This window comes from Lichenostomus cassidix, chromosome Z, assembly GCF_008360975.1.
Source record: "Lichenostomus cassidix isolate B80296 chromosome Z, HeHo_3.0, whole genome shotgun sequence".
NCBI lineage: Eukaryota > Metazoa > Chordata > Aves > Passeriformes > Meliphagidae > Lichenostomus > Lichenostomus cassidix.
Genome location: NC_139511.1, coordinates 55,851,883 through 55,872,601, shown reverse-complemented (window position 1 = coordinate 55,872,601; position 20,719 = coordinate 55,851,883). Strand labels below are relative to the sequence as shown.

Below are 20,719 nucleotides of genomic sequence, written 5' to 3'. Positions count from 1 at the left end.
GATTAAAGGTGTGGTCTCACCAGTGCCCAGTACAGGGGGACAATCCCTGCCCTGCTCCTGCTGGCCACACCATTGCTGATCCAGGCCAGGATGCCATTGGCCTTTTTGGCCACCTGGGCACACCCTGGCTCATGTTCAGCTGCTGTCACCAGCATCCCCAGGTCCTTTACCGCTGGGCACTTTCCAGCCATTCTGCCCCAGCCTGTGGCACTGCCTGGGGTTGTGACCCAAGGGCAGGACCTGGCCCTGGGCCTTGTTGAACCTCACAGCATTGGCCTCAGCACATTGATCCAGCCCGTCTGGATCCTTCCAACAGGTAACACTCCCACCCAACTTGGGGTTATTTGCTAACTCACTGACAGTGCACTCAATCCCCTCATCGAGATCATCCATACTGGACAGTACTGGTCCCAGTCCTGAGTGTTAGGGAACCCCACTCGTGACCAGCCACAAGCTGGATGTAACCCTGTTCACCACCACTCCCTGGGCTCAGCTATCCAGACAGTTTTTACTGAGATGAGTGCACCTGTCCAAGCCACAGACAGCCAGCGCTTCCAGGAGATTGCCATGGAACACAGTATTGAAGGCTTTACTGAGGTCTGAGTAGGCAACATCCATAGCCTTTCCCTCATTCAGTAAGTGGCACTCACTGGGTCATAAAAGGAAATGAGGTTGGTCAAGCAGAACCTGCCTTTCCTAAACTCGTGCTGGCTGGGCCTGATCCCCTGGTTGTCGCGTATGTGCCGCATGAGGGCACTCATGATAATCTGTTCCATGTGTTTTTCTTTCAGCTGCCAGAAGCAAACTGGCAAGAGGCATGGTATGTTAATCTCTGACTTGAAAAAACAGGAATAGCATTAAGTAGTCATATGGGCAGGCAGTAACTTGCATATTACCTGGCCGTTGCTATGGCCAGGTTTGATCTTCAGTGTGTATATTGCTATTAAACTGAGACACTGATCTTGTTGAAGTCCGCCTGCTAGTATTAACATTCATATGCTGTACATTTGTAAGTTAATTATTGTGCGCTTGGCTTGAAAAGATGTTTTGATTCTTTCAGTAGAGGTGTGTAAAGAGGTAATGGTTTGTGTGGGTATCTTTTTTTTTAGGTCTCTTTGATTCAGATAGTAAAAAAGATAGTAAAAAGAAAACTTTTTAAAAATTTCCTTGCATTAATAGCTCTAAAAGTGGTACAGTGTTAGAAAGATAAATGTTTTTAATAGGTGGAAAAATCTTAGCAGAGTGTTTTTTGATCATGCTGATTTGAACAGCTGACACCTGTAGAGCTGAGAGTAGCAAGGCTGAGTGTGTTGCAAACATGATCATTTCGATCATGATTGTTGGCTTATTGTCATGCCTGCTTTATGACTAAATTCCACGCCTTTTAGTTTTGTTATTCCGAAATAAAAGGAGAATTCAACTTCCTTTTCTGGTTCCAAAGGAAGAAAAAAATCCATTATTAATATGCATATACAGAACAAATCACCTACTCCCTGAAAAGTTCTAGGGTTTGAAATCATGTTGGGAAATGAAAGAACAGATTTTACAGAAAAGAGTGCAAGTATATTGGTAGCAGGTACTGGAAACATCTTTTCTAATATGTCTGTATAATTAATTTCAGTGCATTATTTACATGAATTTGGGTAAATAAGATTTTAAATACTTGTGATTTGTCACACAATACTTGGGTGCTTTGTCACTTGTGATTCTGATGTGAAAATTTTCCGTGCCCATTTTTGCTGGTACCTAATTTGGTGTATCTTTTTTAAGAATTGTTTGTTACTGTAAAATATGACTACAAATAAAATTAAGCATTTAAATAAAAGTGGTGGGGCTACACTGTCATTTTAAAAAAGAAGATAAAATGACAAAGAGCTTAACAAAAGAGTGCAGTTGAGAAACCATACTAGATAGAAGAGATTAAAAGGAACTGAGTAAGGTTGTCATGCTATCCTGTGAGCCACTGTAACCTTTTCAGGTTCTTCAAGAATAGAGAAGGCAGTAAAGAATTATGTTTGGCTTCTACTTTTTGCCATAAGTTTATTGTGTTCTTTATAGATCTCTAAAATACCAAATAAAGTTTCTGTCATCAGAGGCCTTATAGTTTTAAGTTCAGATTTACAGATACAAGAACTGCTTTGCTTTGAGGAGAGGGAAAATCAGTTTCATTCTCAGACTCTGGGCACAGGGGTTGCACAGAAAGGAAGAGCATTGAGAAATGAGCGTGACAGGTTGAGGAAGTGGAAATGGTGGAATTGGGAGGCAAGATCTAAATGTCCCTTGTTTATGGCCATGTGTATATGAAATACAACATGTTATGGTGTCCTTCTTGAAGTGAAGGACTGATTTGACTAGCCTCTTTCATCTAGATGGTCTGGAGACACCATCAGCAGGAACTGCAGTCAGTATCAAATTTGGAAGAGGTCAAAGAAAGGGTGGATTCGGGCAGACTTCTGCAGGCAGTAGTCAGTGCTGTAGGAACTGAAAATGTCACAAGCTTTGGAATTATGAAGCTCATGTACTGATTGATATATTGTGTCTATAAGAGGGATATCGAACTCCAAGATGAAGAAAAGTTAGTCCAGACAACTACAAACAAGGAGCTTGAAAGATACATAGCAATGTGCAGTGGGGTGTCCACTGAGCATAACAGTCACCACAGATGTTACTGAGCAAGTTATATTTTTTCAGGTAGAAGTCTGTGCAGCAGTGGGGAAAGATGTTGGAAAATTCTTTTAACTTTAGCACAGTAGTATATGACCCCTATATTTGTGGTTAATGCTTAGTTTTGTACCACACAGTGCTTAGTACAAATACCAGAGGTCAATGTGGCCTTGTGTTAACTCCATATTATGACTAACAAGTCTAGTGACAGCTAGTGCGTTGTTGTGAATTTATATTAGTGATTAATATGTACTAGTTGATGTCTTAGCTTTTAGAACAGAGATAGAGTGCTGGAGTCAAGAATAATAAGATCAGTGCATCATGACCTGACCACATATTTGAGATACTCTCAAGGAAAGAGGGTTCGTCAGAAGATGCAGGACCATAAAAGGGAATTTTGAGGAATAGTATGTTCCCAAATGACCACAAAAGACCCTCAAAAGCCAAATAAGTTTGGGCTACAGGGGAATCTCTGTTTTGGCACCTGGAACACCTTCTCACCCACATTCTCTGCTTTACTCTGGTGTCTGCAGAGTTTTACGTCACATATTCTCACTCTGGCTGCAATTTCATCTGCGCAGTAACCTTTATTCCTTTAAGTACAGTGGTGCCACTACTGTTGCTGATAGACTTGGCCTTGGCCAGTGGTGGGTCCGTCCTGGAGCTGTCTGGCACTGCTTCTGTCAGACATGAGGGAAGCTTCTCGCAGCTTCTCAGGGAAGAGAAGCTCTCTGTAGCCACCCCATCCACTACCAGAACCTGGTCACACAAACCCAGTATATTAATGTATAGCAGTGACTCGTTATTATGGTCAAGAATACTCCAATTTAACAATTGTAACATGAAGATATCCTGTGTAATGAAGAAATTCAGATAAGTTAATTGAACTCTTCCATATCATGTTTTGCTCTCTGGATCATAATATGCTACCCAAAGACTGACATCAGTCAAGGTGAAGGTTCTGCCTGAATCAGGAGAGGAATTCATTCAGGAATATAGTTAATGTTTGATTCTTATAAAGGTTAATCATGGAGGTTGATAAGTAAATTTACTGCTGCATTGTTAAACTTAAGTGAGCTGAATATTGGTATTGTTTCTCTGAATGTAGAGTGCGTAAGAGAGGAATGCAAAGTTTTGTCTCAGTTCAGTGTCTTCAGTACAATAAAGTGATGCTCAGAAAAGGCTGCTGGCTGGTTCTGCTCCTGCTCCTATAATGCAGACTGGCTGATGGGGAATTGAAGACAGGGGAAATAAAGTTCCCAGGCACTCAGAATGGCAAAATCTGTATTTTCCAATAGGACTGCTGGCAGTTATCTGGAGCAGATGCATCCAGTAATAGACTACTAAAGGAACACTTGCTGTTTCCATGACCACACATCACAAAAGATTTAGTTTGTAAGGAAGACCAGTTGATAACAGTAGTAATTATGTGTGGGGAGGAAAAAACCCACAAAACCATGAGCAATTTTAAAAGACCTTGCAATTAAGGGTAGTAGGTGTTGTCTCCTTGATGGTCCTGTACTCTCACTACAAGTGGTCCTTGCTACTTTTTCAGACCAGCACAAGGCCAGGCACAGCAAGTTCAGTATTAGGTTAATATGTTTGTATCTAGCAACTTTCCTTGTTCCCCTATCAACACGCCTTCATTTTGTGTTGAAAGAAACTAAAAAACAGATAAGCCTGCTTCATGCACAAGAGCTTCTTGCTATGTGAGGGCTGTGAAAGGTTCAGGCAGAGCGAGGTCTCACAGCTTGTTATGATCAAGAGACTTCAAAGGCTGTTTAAATTTGCCTGAAAAGTGCTAGAGTTGCTGTTAGCCATCAGACTTTATATACTTCTACTTCAGTATAAGTACATTGTGTATGTTAGCTACAATGCTAACATACACAATGTACATAAGTTTTTCTGTGTATGTTAGCTACAATGCTGGTTAGTATACTCATCACAATATTGAAACAACTAAACGTTACTCTAAGCTTAACGTGAACTGATCTTCCAGAAACTTTAAAAAAGTTTGTTCTGGTGTCAGCAATCTCTAATTGTGGATCTATGAATGTTTCAGATATAGTTTCACAACTTTCATAAAGCAGCTGTAATGTATCTTTTTGTATTTTAAGTCAGTCAAGAAATGTTAGTTAATAATGATGGCATGATTATGGTCAGAATCATCTTTACGCGTTCTCTTTTACTACATCAGGTTTTCAAAATGCAGACTTTGAATGTTTTTCCACAAGAAACGAGACAAAACTTATTCTTTTGAGGTCAATGACAGAATATCTGTTGTCTTCCAGAATTTCACTTTTGTTTTTGCCATTTTTGCAAAATACCTACTGAGAAAGTTCTGTATTCAAAGGGCTAATTTAATGCATGTGGTGTGTTTTGATGTTTAAACCAATGTATAAACACAAACTGTAAATACTGGATCTAGGCAACACAATAGAAACACTGGACTCTAAAATTGCTAAAAATTAAACTGCTAATGATTCCATTTTCTGCAAAACTGCTTGGCTATAGTAAAATTATCATCCATATTTATTTGTGTGATAAAGTAAATCTCTGATCTTAGAGTTGGTAGAATCTAGTATTTCTGCCAAAAAAAAAAAAATAGAGTGGTCCTCTTTCTTCCTCTGGCTGCTCTTGCCTGCCTTCTAACACTCATTACAAGTGTTTGTGCAGCCTTGTGCTGAGTCTGTTTCCTGTCTAACCTAGTCTGCTGGTTTTTTTTCAGCAAGAGGAGTTACTTGATCTAGCTCATGGCACAAGCTGTGTAAAGGAGCTAAAAAGCATCCAGGGATGAGAACAATCCAGGCTGGCTACTTTCTGTGGCTCCTCTAGTTTCAAATGCTAGTTGAACTACTAATCCAGGTAATTCCAGTAATTCTAAAGAATCAAAGGCTATGTTTTTACCTATCTGTGGAGATTTGTAAGTAATGGTATTGTTTTTCTTAGCTCCCATGCGTAATAGCAATAGAATTTTGCCAGCCTTTTTCTATAAAACAAAAATCTAAATTAAACCTGTGATTATAAAATAATCAAAAGAGTAGTTTTAGAAATAAGTTGTGGTGATTGTCTTCTGTTTGCAACTTTTTGTTATTACTCAATGTAATGGTTTATATCTCTGTAACAGTTTCTTCAGATCAAAATGGAGACATTTTTCTGTGCTATTAAAATGCACATAATATTTCTATATGGATATTTTCTAATTTCAAGGAAAAAGTTTGCTTAGTCTGTTCCTGGTTGGAGAACCAAGCGTGCAGTATCCATAAGCATTGACATCAGTTCAGTGTAATGTACCAAAACTTCCTAGGTTGTTCTTGAAATAATTAAGTGGGAGATGACAAGTAGTTTATGAAATCATGTGGTTTTGTGACATTTTTGTCATCTCAAATCTAAAAGACATGCTGTGTAAGCAGCTTCTGAGCCAGAGCTGGGAAATGGGCAGCTCTGGATTTGTGTCTGACCCAGATATGTAATAGCATGGGAAAAAGTCCAAAAACTGGAGCCAGAATCTCTTGTGAACCTGAAGGTAAAATGAGGTTGACTCTGTTGATTAATATCAGTTTGTCATTGATGAAAGGGAGAGATCTCATTCATCCTTTACATTGTCTCCTGCAAGGTGACAGTAGCATTCATGAGATGTGTTGCTGTGCTAGTTTAATTGAGTTGAAAAAGTTGAACATGTGCCATGAGTTATGAAGGTGGGACAAAGAAAGAGGCTGGAACCTTTGAGCTAAAAGTGAAGAGGGAGATTGGTTACTCTGAGTACAGCAACCTAGAAGACTGCCACAGGAACACATGCCTCCTTATGTAGCTTACTCGGTGCTCCTATAGGATTACTGAAGAGATTCTGATTTTTGTTTTGTATTAGATTAAAATAGATCTCTTACATGAGAAAAAAGTGGTAGTACTTGCTGAAATAGGAAGTTTAATGTGATTTGTTGCTATGATCACAGGGTTTTGGCAGGTATATTAAACAGTTTTTCAATTCTGGAAGAAGTCATTTAACCCTGTCACCAGAAGAGAAGATTATCAAACTGGGTATTGTAACAAGCTTTATAGAAACTTTCTGCCAGTGGAATCTCTACTAATAGGACAGTGTCATCTGTGCAGATCCTGTACAATGGTAAGGCAATGCTTCTGAGGGGGTCTTTGTCCATTCTAGACTAGGACTTTTGAATTATGAAGGCACAGTCTTTTGCAGATCGTATTAATTTTTAGACTTTTGCAACAGGCACAGTATTCCCAAATGTGACTAATTCTATCCTCTGAAACAGAATATAGGTATTCTCAAAGACATGTAATTAATTAGTTAATGGAGTAATTAATGGTTAACTGATTTCTGCTGCTCTGTTTCTTCTGTACAATAAGACAGTTCAGTACAGTTCATAAACCTTACTCTTCCATGTCCTTTGGTTGTTCACATCTTCCCCTCAGTAAAAGAAAGGTGGCTAATCCAAATCAGAGTTAGAGGTCTTGAATGCCTAACCATATCAGCCTACAAAATAGTTTCAATGTACCAGAAAACCAGCAAGCAATATGCTTGTTCTGTCAGTCACAAGTTAGTTGTTGTATATTAGATTTGCTTTAATAGTATTGAGGCAGCTGGTGAGCAGACAGTTGAAGTAAAGAAATAATCATGTATCACCCAAGCACCTTGGATCCATTTACAGTTGGGTCTAAAAATGAAAGAGGGCTTCAGCCAGTTACACCTACTCCTGACCTACCTCCTGAGTGACAGCTTGGCACTCTCTTACTATCTGTTTTTTACAAACTATGACTGTTATCTCTGAGCTTGTACAGTAACCTTTTGCATGAAAGGTAGTTATAAAACTATCTTGTAGTAATGCATTTGTAGGTTATTGAAGTACATAAGTCATCAGTTCTTTTAATATGAATTACTATCTCACGACCCAAAAAAGACTGCATTGAATTTTACCACATGATTGATTAGCTATAAGTATGGTGTAGTTAGCCATGAGAGGGAGTCACCTTATCACAACAGTTGTGATTCTGGGGGACAGAGAACGGGCAAACGCTGATGTTATTCTACCCAAGGGAAAATGGAAATCTCTAAGATTCTATTGTGCTGGGTGTCCAATCTAAGGGATGATCCAAGTTTTTATGCTGGGGGCCTACTTCTATGAAAATCTTACTGCAATTTCTCATGGACTTTACTATGAAGAACTGTAGGAAAGTGGAGGTGCACTTTCTTGAGTTTCCCACCTTGCCTCCTTAGCCAGAGGTAAGGAGAAAGAATCAGGTGATGGGTGAAGATAGAAACTGGTCATCAAGCATTTGTATTAGCTGTTCCTTGCTAAAATCTATGAATCTGTTCTGATGAAAAAACTCTTATGTTGAATGCTTTTTTTGCCTCAGAATGTTTCCAAAGATTTCTGCATCTTGAAAAAGGTGGTTTGAATTATCCTCAAAGGTCTGAAATAGCAGGAAGTTTATATATAGACATAGTTTCCGACTGCTTACCAAGATCCATATACTTACCATGCAAGCTGAATGCATTCAATTACCTGTCTTGTGGCAAATGTTTACAGTATGATTGGTACTGTTTCAAAGGGGTTGTAGTGGAAATGCCAGTATGAAGTTACATTATCTCTGTTAATCAAGACAAAGGCACTGGGGATTAAAATACATCAACTTGCAGACTCTGTCCTCTTTTGAGCTGAAAGTGATTGTGTTCTTGCTCAAGTGTCCTTGGATCTCTGTAGTGTATTATCCTGGTGTACAGCTGATGAAGAAAATCTTTCTCTAGTAGGAAGGTATGGCGTAACATGAGGCAGGGCTACAACTACCTAATGTAAATGGTAAATAAAGTGGAAATAAACTGCATGAGCTAGAAGAGAAGAAATTGATAATCTGTTATAGTGGCACAGTGGAAAACAAAGACAGAGTCAATGTGATGCTGTGTCCTGTTCAAATGTGTGAAGTGCAAGTGTGGGCCTTCCTTATAGATGAGTGAGGGAAGAAAATAAATTTTAGCTAATGTTCTGTAAAATTGCTTTTGTTTGTTTTTGTTTTTTTTTTTTCTTCTCTTGGCAAACATGTCCTGAGATCAGGTCTGGCTTCAGAGTCTAGCTTCTTGGCTCTCTATATGTAATAGATATATTAGATTAAAAAGTTAGGAATTACTTAATGGTAAAATTGCTGCTACTAGATCGTATGTTCTGCATGTTATCAATTGTGAATTTGTATAGGCTTGTTGTGGTTTAACCCTAGCCAGCCACCAAGCCACATGCAGACACTCATTCCCCCACCAGCAGGATCAGAGTAAGAATTGGAAGGGTAAAAGCTGGAAAATGTCAGGGTTGAGATAAAGACTATTTAATAGGGAAAGCAAAGGCCATGTATACAAGAAAATCAGCCATCTGTAGGAGAGCAGCATAATGGTTACTGAGCAAGATAAATGCCTTCACTCCAAATGCTCCCCCCTTCCTCCTTTTTGCCCCAACTTTGTACACTGAGCATGATGTCACATGGTCTGATCAGCTGGGGTCACCTTCCTGGCTTTGTCTCCTCCCAACCTCCCAGGCACCCCTGGTCTCCTGGGCAGTGTGAGAAACAGAAAAGGCCTTGTCTCTGTGTAAGCTTTGCTCAGCAATAACAAAAACATCTCTATATTATGAGCTGTGTGTGCAGCACAAGTCCAAAACCATAGCCCCATACCAGCCACTGTGAAGAAAATTACATGTACTCCAGCCGAAACCAGCACAAGGCTAAGTGGATTATAGGCATCTTTACTCATACACTGACATTGCTCAATGTAATGCAATAGCAGTGATGATTCCTGGTCATTTTTATGGCAGCCTCCTTTACTGTATCTTTCTCCCTCCAGGTGGTAAAAAAAACCAAACAAAAAAAGTAAGTTAGGAAATCTCAAATATTTAACTTCTTCCTTACTGCAGTTTCACTATCTGTAGGGGCCTGTTTCCTGTCATCAGTATTCTACCAAACAAAAGAAAACAAACCTGAAAAGTAGCATCTTTTTCTGAAACTAGGATAAAAGTGATTACATTAGAAGAATAGTGAAGTTCAGTTGCTGCTGGCAAAATGTATTTGTTTATATACACTTTATTTCAAATTTTTGACATTATAGTAGGAAAACACCTGCTGTGGAACTACTTCCAAATTTGCTGTGCTGGGCAAAGAACATGAGCCATCTCTACTCTTATCTTATCCTTCTGAATATTGTAGTGCAATTTCTCCAATCTCTATTGTTTAAATTTATTTTCAGATTTTTATTATGCTTATGAGCCACAGCAATGTGTTGCATTTCTCGTGCTGGCTTGGTCATTGAAATGGAAGGATAGCCTTTATCCAAGGTGCTTAAAGTTGATGCCTAAGAAAGGTACTGTAGGTAAATATGGATAGTAATGGCCATCCTTATTAGTAAAAATTCAGCCCACTCATGCTATAATTCTTATACTTCACATCAAATAAAGGAAAATTCTGAAACTAGTTTGTGGATATTCATGGAGTTCTTCCATTTAGTGAAAGAGACAAAAAATAAACTTAACTTTGTTGATACATAGCCATATGTACTAGGAGTCCACCTGTCTCAGGCTATGGAAGGAGGAGAAGGATACAGAGGAGACTTGTCCTTGCACAGGAGTTTGAAAACAAGGTACTTTGTAGTCCAAGTGAAAAATGGAAACCCTGTAGTGGGTCTAAAGACATAATTAAATTCCCACAGTTCCTGACTAGGAAACCAGTCTTTGCAGCAGTGTTATAAATTCCTGAGTAGGGTAGGATGCATATGCCATGTCAAGAGAAAATTATGTTGTTGTAGTTGTGCCTGAAAGGCAGATTAAGCAGTGTGGGAAATCAGGAAAGTCTTATTGAAAAATACGCATAAAGAACCTATACATTGGAGAGAAATCCTGCGTACCAGAAAGAAAGGAGGAGAATGATGGCATTCTTCATCATGATCATGTGAAAAGGGAGGATAATAAGACATGCTAGTTTTAATATGAAGATCATACATGCATTTGTGGATGCCAGAGAAAGAGATGGTAGTACAGAAAGAGGCAAGACTAAACTCTTTGTAGAAAAGAACTTGTTTCTGTGTATAAGATGAATGAATCTGGATAGGAAACTCAACAAAACTGTGGAGGGTTCTTAGCAGTAATTTGTGTCAGAAAGAAATAGTAAAAGTGGTTGCAGTGATGTTACGGTATCTGTACGACAAATACTTGTCTGAAGAGTGTTTGTGTTGCAAAGATTGCAGTGTCTCCAGAGGTGAAACACAGGAAGACAAGCAGGGATGAGGGACAGGCAGTGCCATGAGGCACTTGCCTTGTAAGTAGTGCAAGATAATTATTAGTTACATATTTCTGAGAGTAGCTGTTAGAACAGTTGCTCTAAATGCAGTAGTGCATTGGAGCTTTTCTAGCTCATCTTGCTGATGCAACAGAAAGAGCTGGAAACCAATGAAGTGGCATAGAGAGAAAATGTAACTATAGTGAGAAAGGGTATGGGGAAGTTTTTTTTAAAGCAATATTGTTGACAGACTGTATAGAGGAAATGTCATGAAAGGCCAACTAAGTAAACATTGGCAATATGGTGAGAGGGGGAAAAGGCTTGGATCGAATCAGAAATTTTCCTGGTAATAAATATAGTTAGAAACAAATGGAATTCAGTCCATTTATAACTGGTCTTGAAACCAGTGAAACAATTCAGATGGGGAAGGTGAACAAGTGTATAGGTATTTGAGATACATGAGAGTCTTGTGCTATAGTGTTTTGGGGGTTTTTTTCCACTTTTATTTTTTTTCCAGTTGTCTTGGTTTGAGACAGTTAAAAGAAGAACACTCCAGAATGAGTTGCCTCTCTTCATAGGTTCAACCAATCCCTTCCTTTATAGGTTCAACCAACATCAGCAATAGGAATGAATATGAGTAGGTATAAATGAAAAAAATAACAATTTGCTAACAAGCAGAACAGTAACAGGCAAGAAATAACAGCAAATAACCACCAGATACAAAAATGCTAAATCTCATGGACTCTTCCTGAACAAAGAGAGACATAAAATACCGTTTGCCCACGACACCTACCAATATGATATTTGGGTTATTTTTCCCCAGGTTAACTCACTGTACATTAATGCCTATTTTTCTTTAACATTTAGTTTAAGTATTGCATAAATGTATAAAGTAATATGATAATGTCAGCTTAATCTCTACAGCACTCATTGTTTTTGGGATGGTGCACCTCTTCCTAGAAGGCAGTAGCTTTCAGTTTAATTTAAATTACATTTCAGGTATTGGTCCAGTTAACAAACAATGAGAAATTGCATCTATTCAATTGTGTAGAAGAATGTTTAATCTCTGAAGCACATTATCATATTTACAACTGACAGCATAATCTGTAAATTTTGGTTTTTTAAAGTTTTGTTTATACCAAGGTGTCTCTTGGTACAGTTTTGATTAAAAAATAAGTGATTTTATATTTAAAACTGACCTATCTCAAATTACAGTATTTTTTCTGTCACTTCTGTGGTCCTGCAGTGGCCACGCAAATTATTATATGTATATAGTATTCACTAGTATGCACTAGACTTTTTACCTACCTCTTCCTCATACCCTCAAGCTGTGAAAACTACGGCAACCACTGTGTGTAATTTTAGTAACGATTCACAAGTAGCAATAACATTTTACCCCTTTTGACTACCCGCCTCATCTGTAGCTGCTGTATGTCTGAATAGCTGCACATCCCCTTTTTCTCAGGGTTGTTTCCAAAGGCGTGTTCTGTCATTTGCCTTCTGTTGTGATGAAAGGGATTGCAGACTGTGAAGTTAATATCTCTGTGAATTTAGAAAATTTTGTGTTCTTAGATGGAAGTTTCTAATTTACTCAGTATTGCTTTATTTTGAGTCTGTTCAAAAGGCATCCAAATTTATTTTTGAAGAGTTATTGGCAGACTGAAACTTTTATGTTACTGTAGTTAAGGTTCGCATAGTCGGTTAGATCATATTATCACTATTTAATACTTTTGAAGTGTTAGTATTTTAAAATGGTGTTATCCTGATATCGTAGGTAATAGAAGACCTCATAACTGCTAGCGAAATTCAAACAGTTTATGGGAGTTAATTTCTAGGCAAGAGTGGATAGTCTGCATGAGTAAGATGGCAGACTGTTGAACTGATGTTGGCATAATGGGGTTCTAATGCATTTTGTAAGTGAACAAGTACGGATGCAGAGATCCTGAGGTGATTTCTGTAAGATAATGAGCGATTTCTGTACAATTTGGTTCAAGAATGTGTTAGTTCTGGATTTGAACCTGTAAGTCTGTATGTCTACCTTTTTTATCAGTTGGACTAGATGAACTTACTTAAGTCAGAGCAACTAAACTGAGGAGAAAAGAGGGTTCTAGAATGAAGATTGAGCTGACAAAAAAGCCCAAAATTATGACATTGCTAATTAGGAAAAGATACAGCATAAGTAAATTGGCCAAAAGTATAGAAAGTGACTTTGATTCGGTTCAAAAGAAAAGATGCTGTTGGATGCATCTGAATATTTGTTTAAATGTTGTGAGTGAAAAAAATGGCTGAAGACAAATGAGGACTGAAACACAGTATTTAATTCTGTGTAGACAAAAAGAACCTGCAACTTGTTATAAAATGAAAGACAGAAAGAAAAAATATATTTAACATGGACAGCAGAATTATTACTCGTTAGAATATTTTTAAAGTATAATGAAGACCTAAGAAATAGTATGTCTGCATCTTTCAAGCAACAAAATAACGGATGAAAAGGAAAATAATTGGTATTTTCTTCGGTATAGTATTAATAAGTGTTTAGATAATATACCTAATAGAGGTTTCATAGATGCAAAAGAAAATAAAATGGTGAAAAAAATTGTTAGAAGACAACTTGCCTGATGTTTGTATAAGATACTGGGTGTTGGATTGGTCTGATAGCTACTACCCTGTATCATAGACAGGACTTCCATTGTTTGCCTTCAGAAAAGAAGGTGGATCTACTGTGCATGCGCCTTTTGTTATTCCCAAGGTGTAGAAAGCCTTGGATGGAAGAATCCATACAAGGCAGTCCGCACTCCTGTTTTCCTTTTCAGTGCTCTCCTTTCTATGCTTTTCTTTAGGGCGGTACTCTGAACCTATTTGTGATGCAGATTACAAGAGGAATTAAATTTAGAGAGTCCTTAACATCTCTTTCTGCATTGTTGACTGCTAAATTCTGTAAGACTCATGCCCTCGAGGGAGGGAAGTTTGTGTAGAGGAGATGCAATGTCAAACTGCAAAACAGTTTTTTGTTGATAGTAGTTGGTTAGTTGGGTTTTTTTCCTCTGTCAAGAGAAAATACGCAAATAACAGAAAGCTGAGCTAATCTTTGAATAAGTGAAAGAATGACATTGAAATCTGTGCTAGTTTTAGTGGGGACTAGGAATGCATTTGTAAATATTAACGAGCATCGAACAGTAGTATTTGATGGCAGATACCCCAAAACTGTTCGGTGATTATTTTTTTCCTTTTACATCAAGCTTTAGGGACCTCTCATGCTGTGCACGTAGCCTATTTAGGATCTTTTGATTACTCTAAATTCTTTTTGTTGCTTATGTCATTGATGGAAAATATTTGAAAATTACACTTAGTGTGTAGAATAACAGAAAAATTACAATATGTGCTTGATTATGCATTAATTAGCAAGACATCACTGCAGATGAGGCTTTCAAGGCTTTCATAAATAGCAGTACTGGAGATCACTGAGCAACATGATTATTCTTACGGTTTTGCAAATGGTGCAAAGGTCTGGAACACAAACATTTCTGGACACCTGCACACAAATTTCTGTTATACTGAGAAATATTTTTTGAGAGGCTGGATGTTAACCATGTTGCCTTTTAAAAGATAAACCTTGAGTATATTGGGGGTGATGCAGTTCTATTATAGATGCCCTTATCTAAGCAATGCTTGTAGAATTCTAGAAATTAATCAGGTTTTGCCTGGGGGATAAACTGACATTTCTGTTCACATTTTAATTTCCCTCGGATTTTACTGGGTTAATGTGATAATTTTTCTCTAGGGATCCATCAGCTGATGGACGTACTATGATTCTGTTTCCTTCTCTCTCAGTGGTAACAGCTGTAATGTTTCTTTTTTCCATTCTTGCTGGTGTCCAAGTGCTCTTCTGCAGGCATTTCCTGAGAGTGTTTAGGTACCAGTTTATGGCACTGGACAACAGGCCACTGTAGAAGTGTTCTCTGTGTATGACACCCCTACTTTCTTGTCAAAGTGCCATAAAGTGTGGAGGCACGTGGAACATATGAGAGTTCATGTTCTCAGAAAGGGTGTGTATTTCATGCCTATAGTGAATCAACTGACAGTCCTCAAAACAGTACAGTTATAACCACTGCAAGTGCCTGCTTTGGAAACTATTTATTGTTTGCTTTATAAGAGCTGGTTAAACTTCATGTCAATTTTCAACAAGGTTTTTTTGAAGTTTTTTGAATGGAATGATTACAGATAGCATTACATAGTGACTGTCTTGCTCCAGAATACTTTGGATGAGAAAGTAATGGATCTTTTAGTTTTTTATTATTGTTCACTTCACTTTTGCCTGCTTCAGATATTCACAAGTGGGCTGTATTTTAAAAATCAGCTTCCAAAGGTGGTAATGCTCCCAACCTTTTTAAGAAGTCTTGTCATTTACAAACTTTTTCAGTTGTCTTGGGAAGAAGGTGAGAAAAAGGAAATCTTCATGAACTTCTAGGCATGTATGTGTAGGAGGTGTTATTAAATGAAAAGTAAAGCTTTTAGTGTGGGAGGAAAGCAATGCAATCTGCAGGTGATGTACCATAAAAGTTGAAGTTTTTGTTTATTTGTAGTACTTCTGATACTTTGCCAAAATGTAAATTAAGTGTCATCCTAGGTTTGTCTGACTTGTGACATTGCTACTGGATCAATTTTTTTCCTGTCAGCAGATGACTGAATTCCCCACCTAATGCAATTTTTTACACAGCATAAAATTCTGAAACTGTTTTACTCAGGGTGAGAGGAGTCTTTTAGAGTACTGTTCTTTTTAAGCATTCAGATGTAATGGATATGCTAATGATTCGCAAGGTTATTTGGAAGGAAAAAAAAATCACACTTCTTCAATGGCTTTACAGTGCAGAAGATGGTGTTGGGGAAATACACAGAGCATACTAGGTTTTATATGATCACAGTTGTTGGGTTTGTACTACTGTGGGTTTTCTTTTATGCAGTTTTGTGTTGCTTATTAACAGTGTTTTCAATTTTCATTTACTTCCCTAAGTTTTGGTAGGATGTCTAGAGGTTAGCAAGCCCAACTCAATGCATAAATTGGAAAACTGTGCACTTCAGTGTATTTGATGGAAGTTTAGTCATCTCCCTTTGGAAGTGCTTCAACACCCTGCACTTTATTAAAGTGTCATGGCCTAGAACTTCGAAGGTATGGATAAAATAGAAGTAATTGTTTGTGACAAATGGTGGTGAGGTTTTGAAATAATGCAAAATAAAGTTAATCCCTAAAGAGGCCAATGATTATACAATAATTAATACAATTAGAAAGGATTCTTGGTTCCTGTACTTCACAATTATTACAGCAAACTCTTACCAGTGGTACTCCCAATATCTTGAGAAATAGAACCAGATTGTCTTGTTATGCCTACGTTCCTTTCTGGCAGGCTCCACAGATAAAAATAACCAAATAATATTCAAGGATCTGTTATAATGAAAGCTATTACAATACATTCAGTAATTACCACTGCTACTACCTGCCCTAGCAGAATTTGTAGCTAAAACATGTGACTGGAAACCGTGTGCAACAAAACATCTGGTTCACTATAAAAAATTACTCATATTGGAGGAGAGATTAGTCTGTGACTTTGTTTTGCTGTTATAGCTAATAAATTTATGACAATGTAAAAGTGAAATAACATCTCAAGATTCTTTGATCTGGATGTCTTAATGAAACAAAACCAGAGTTCTGTTGAAACAACATTTTCAGAAAAGTTGAGGGTTTTTTTGTCATGCTGAGCAGGGAACATTCTAAGAATAGCAAGTTTATACGGGTCAGTTTAGTAAGTGTAGGAAGCCCAGTAATTTTCCTCTGAGCGGCATGCCCCTCTGACCTGCGTGCTTGCTAGAGCATAAAATTTCACCTAACTAGTGAAAGTCCTTCTCCAGCTGCATACCAGCATTCTTTCCTTGCGTCTTTTTTCGGAGACTAACCTGATTTCTGGTGTAGACTACTGCTCTTGCATATTTATTGTTTTTTAAATCAGTGAGTTACACTTCGGTTTAAGAAACCAGTCAGGGAAACCGTATAGATCAGTTTTGAAGGTTTGAAATTGTGATCAACTCTCAGATCATTCCAGTTCACCTAAACCAGAATGCAGGACAGGTGACTGAGAGAGGGGGCAGGGAATGACTCAACTAAAGAAATTATGTAGAGATAAAATAAATAGAAATGATGAAGTGATAAAACCTTACTACATTGAAAGTCTTTTGCAACACAATTACTCTGTAGCTCACTTTTAGTTTTTTTTCTTCATTCTGGTAATTAAGTCAAAGTTTGGTGTATACAAAAAAGATGGCAGTTGTTTGAATCTTCTCTAAACTGGAAGATGGTTTTGTATTTTAGAATATGATACTTGTACCGAAACATCCAAAACAGTATTGTTCTTTTCAGTGATGGTGAAGTGCAGTTCAATAAACTCCTCACCCACTCCACCACAATATTTATCCCCAAAGAAAAGAAAATAAATATAAAGACAGTTGTTTCTTAACTACATGAATAGATGAATCATCATTATTAGTGAATTTATATGTGTGAATTTTTCTTACTTCCTTTCTATATAATAAACAGACTATTTAGTTTGCTTGCAAATTGGTAAAGTGGTATTCTTTTATATATATCATGTCAGTGCCTACAGAGGAAAAGAAACAAATGTGACCTGCTATAATATACTTGGTAGGCTATGTGTGCCTCCTAAGGTAGAAACAGTAATTGAATGAGAAACTGTATTTTGTTTTATTGTATTCGGAAAACAGTAAACTGTTCAAAACTCTACTAAAGTTTTGATTTTTGTTATTTATGCACTTATTTTCTATTTTCCATCAACATTTATTGGAAGTTGAGATTTAGAAGAAACAAACTATCTTAATGAACCATTTTGGCAGCCTAGGAGATTGTTTAAGTTCTAATGCAACTAATTTCCAGGGCTTTATCACTGCAAAATACTGTAAAATGGGTAGCGGGTTCAAATAACTGATCTAAGAGTATTTGGAGTTTTTTGAAGGCCTTTCTATTTTCTGCTAAAAAGAACAGAAAATAGAATCTAGTTTTTTAATGTAAAATAAAAAGGAACCAGGTAATTTTTGTGGTTTATTTTTAAACCTTTCAATGGCAGAGTTGAAATAATGAGGGGGAAAATTACTTGTCTCAGTCTGGCAGGCACTATATCTATGCTGGCTCTGTTTTACTGCAGCTCAAATTCTAACATGAGAAAATTGCAGAAATTTACAATTCAAAGTGTGTTTCATCAGGGAGAAATCCACAGATTGTTTTGACACTCAGTTAGAAATTCAGCATGAAGATGGACATCTCATGAAATTTGCAGCTGCTGATTGAATTTGTATTTCCATAAAGGCCATGAACAGTAGCAGCCTGCAGGAGAAGTGGGGGGGGGGGGGGGGGAGACAAAACTTGTGAGGCTAGCATTTTTCCCTCAGACTTATAGTAACAAATTCCTTGTAATAAGATCCTATACTGACCACGATTAAAGAGAAATATAGGCAGCCAGAAGGGAAAGATTTTTCAGTTTACCTATTTGAATTTTAAATGTCTGAATTTTGATATTTACATATACATTTAGTCATCTGTACAGTATGTAAAATGCAACTATAAATCAGAAGTGTCCTTAAACTAAACTGAAAAGTAAGACTCTTACTGATAATTACAGAAGGTTTATCATACATGTAATTTGATTTTATAATAAATTCTTCGGAGGGAAAAGAAATGGTATTGAAATACACTAAAATAGGTCATCTTTATTGGGGGTGAAAATCTCATCTCATCTGTGGCAGGCTCCTTCTCATTCGTACACATACACAGGTAGGAGAGACAGTGTAAGATCTGAATTTATTTTTCTGGGTAATAAGTCTCATTATGTTGGTCATTTAAAAAAACAAATACGTATTCACATAAAACAAATTCATGTTACCAAAACAATTAGTAAGAAATGCCATTGAGACAAATGTTAAAATAGAATTGAACAAGTGTATCTTTTTTCATTACAAAATTTTGTATATTCCTGTCTCTGTTGTTAATGGAAGAAAGAGGGCAGGAGAGGGAAAAGGTTAAATATTCCTGAAGTATCTTCTTTTTTGATAGAAGTAGTAAAGCAGTATCATTGTTGTCAATGTCGACAACTTTGTTTCAAAATAGCTGTGCATTTTAAGACTATGGAGAAGTTCAGTGGTCATATGTTTTTTTTTAATCTTGGTGTTAGAGATTTCTTCCTGCAGCTTTCAATACAGCACAAGGCGGTACACCCACTGAGCTGTGTCCAGAAGCCTTTTGCTCGTAATTTGTAGTCTGCACTTGTGCCATCCTTTGCTGCAGTTAAGGAAAGTCAACAAATACAAGTTTTGAGGTCAGTAGACACCCAAGTGTTGCAGAAACTAAAACGGGAGATCTCCATTGTCAGAAAATGCAGAGTTGTAATTTAGCATGGTGAGACACCAATCGTGAGGTTTTGATATCAGTGAGGTTTTTTATTGTATGGAGATATTCAAGAATGAAAGTGCTTGTGTGACATCTTAATATAAAGACATGGGGATCACATATCTTAGCTGCTCACACCAGAAACGAATGAGTTAGAATGCTAATGAGGTTAGTTGAGCAACTTTGCAATAAAGAAAATCTCTATGAATGTCTTTATTTCTGAGAGCTTGCATTTTACAGATTAAATTGGCAAACCATAGTAGAGTAACGATTTTTAATTTTACTACCAGTAAGTTTAGGAACCTAGTAGTTTTTTATGTAGAAAGAAATTAAATTACTTGTTTATAGAGTTTATAAGTGTCACAGCTTGTATTTTCAGTGGTTGTAAGCACGTGTATTAAACACTTGTATTACAGTTATTACAAGCTATAGAATTCTAAAGGTCACCATCCAAAAGTGGCTCTTTATTCTTTCACTGGCATCAGAGTGTAAATGCTTTCACATAGAAATTTTTGTATATGCTTACTGGCAACTATTACAATAGTTGCACCTGGTGCTTTAGCTTTTAGTGACAGCAAAATACACTGAAGTCAAAGAGCCCCCAAATAGTTGTTTAAGTACTTGATGATTAGGTATTTACATACTGTGAAAGCACATAGACCTCAGTTTTTTCTGTTTAGTCTAAAATTTAGTTAATCTGTAACTGTGGAACTAGAACAGGGAAAACTGTTAAGTGTGGGCTCCATGTTGCTTTTGGTGTATGCATTTGCTCTTTCTAACTTGAAAAGTGACCATAGAAACTCTGAGAGTTGAGTAGAAAAATAAAATAGTGGGTTGACTCAGATGTAAAAAGCTTTGACTTACAGGTAGTCGTTATTCCCAACTGTTGCACTGCAAGTCTTTTTCTGCTCAAATTGGCTTTGAAAGCAGATCACATATTGCTTTCAGATATTGCAATTCCTTGGTTATGTGAAGGGGTTTTTTTTTATTTTTTCACCACCTACAGCACTCTGAGCTCAGCAAAATCAGCTAAAATGTGGGGGGTTTCTCCCCAGATCAGTGTTGTTGGAAAGTACTTAACTAAGGGATGCATGCACACAGGTCAGCTTAAACAAACTTTTGAAGAGAGCTTTGAAAGTAACCTAACAATGTAAAACTAGAGGTTAGTCACAAAAAAAAGTAATTACCTGTTGAATAGTAAATGATTTTACATTGCTAATATTAATCAACTGAATTCTTGTGCTAATATGTGCTGTTTAACAGTTTAAAAAAGTACCAATTACATTTGAAATACTTGCTTATCTTAGAACTCTAACCAAACTAAACATTTTTTTATTT

At 37.2% G+C, this 20,719-nt stretch overlaps 1 protein-coding gene across 1 annotated transcript in view; it reads left to right on the top strand.

Moving 5' to 3' along the window:
• NDUFAF2 (NADH:ubiquinone oxidoreductase complex assembly factor 2) overlaps positions 1-20,719 on the top strand; it is a 60,888-nt gene that overhangs the window by 9,161 nt on the left and 31,008 nt on the right. The gene's annotated exons all lie outside the window — the stretch shown is intronic.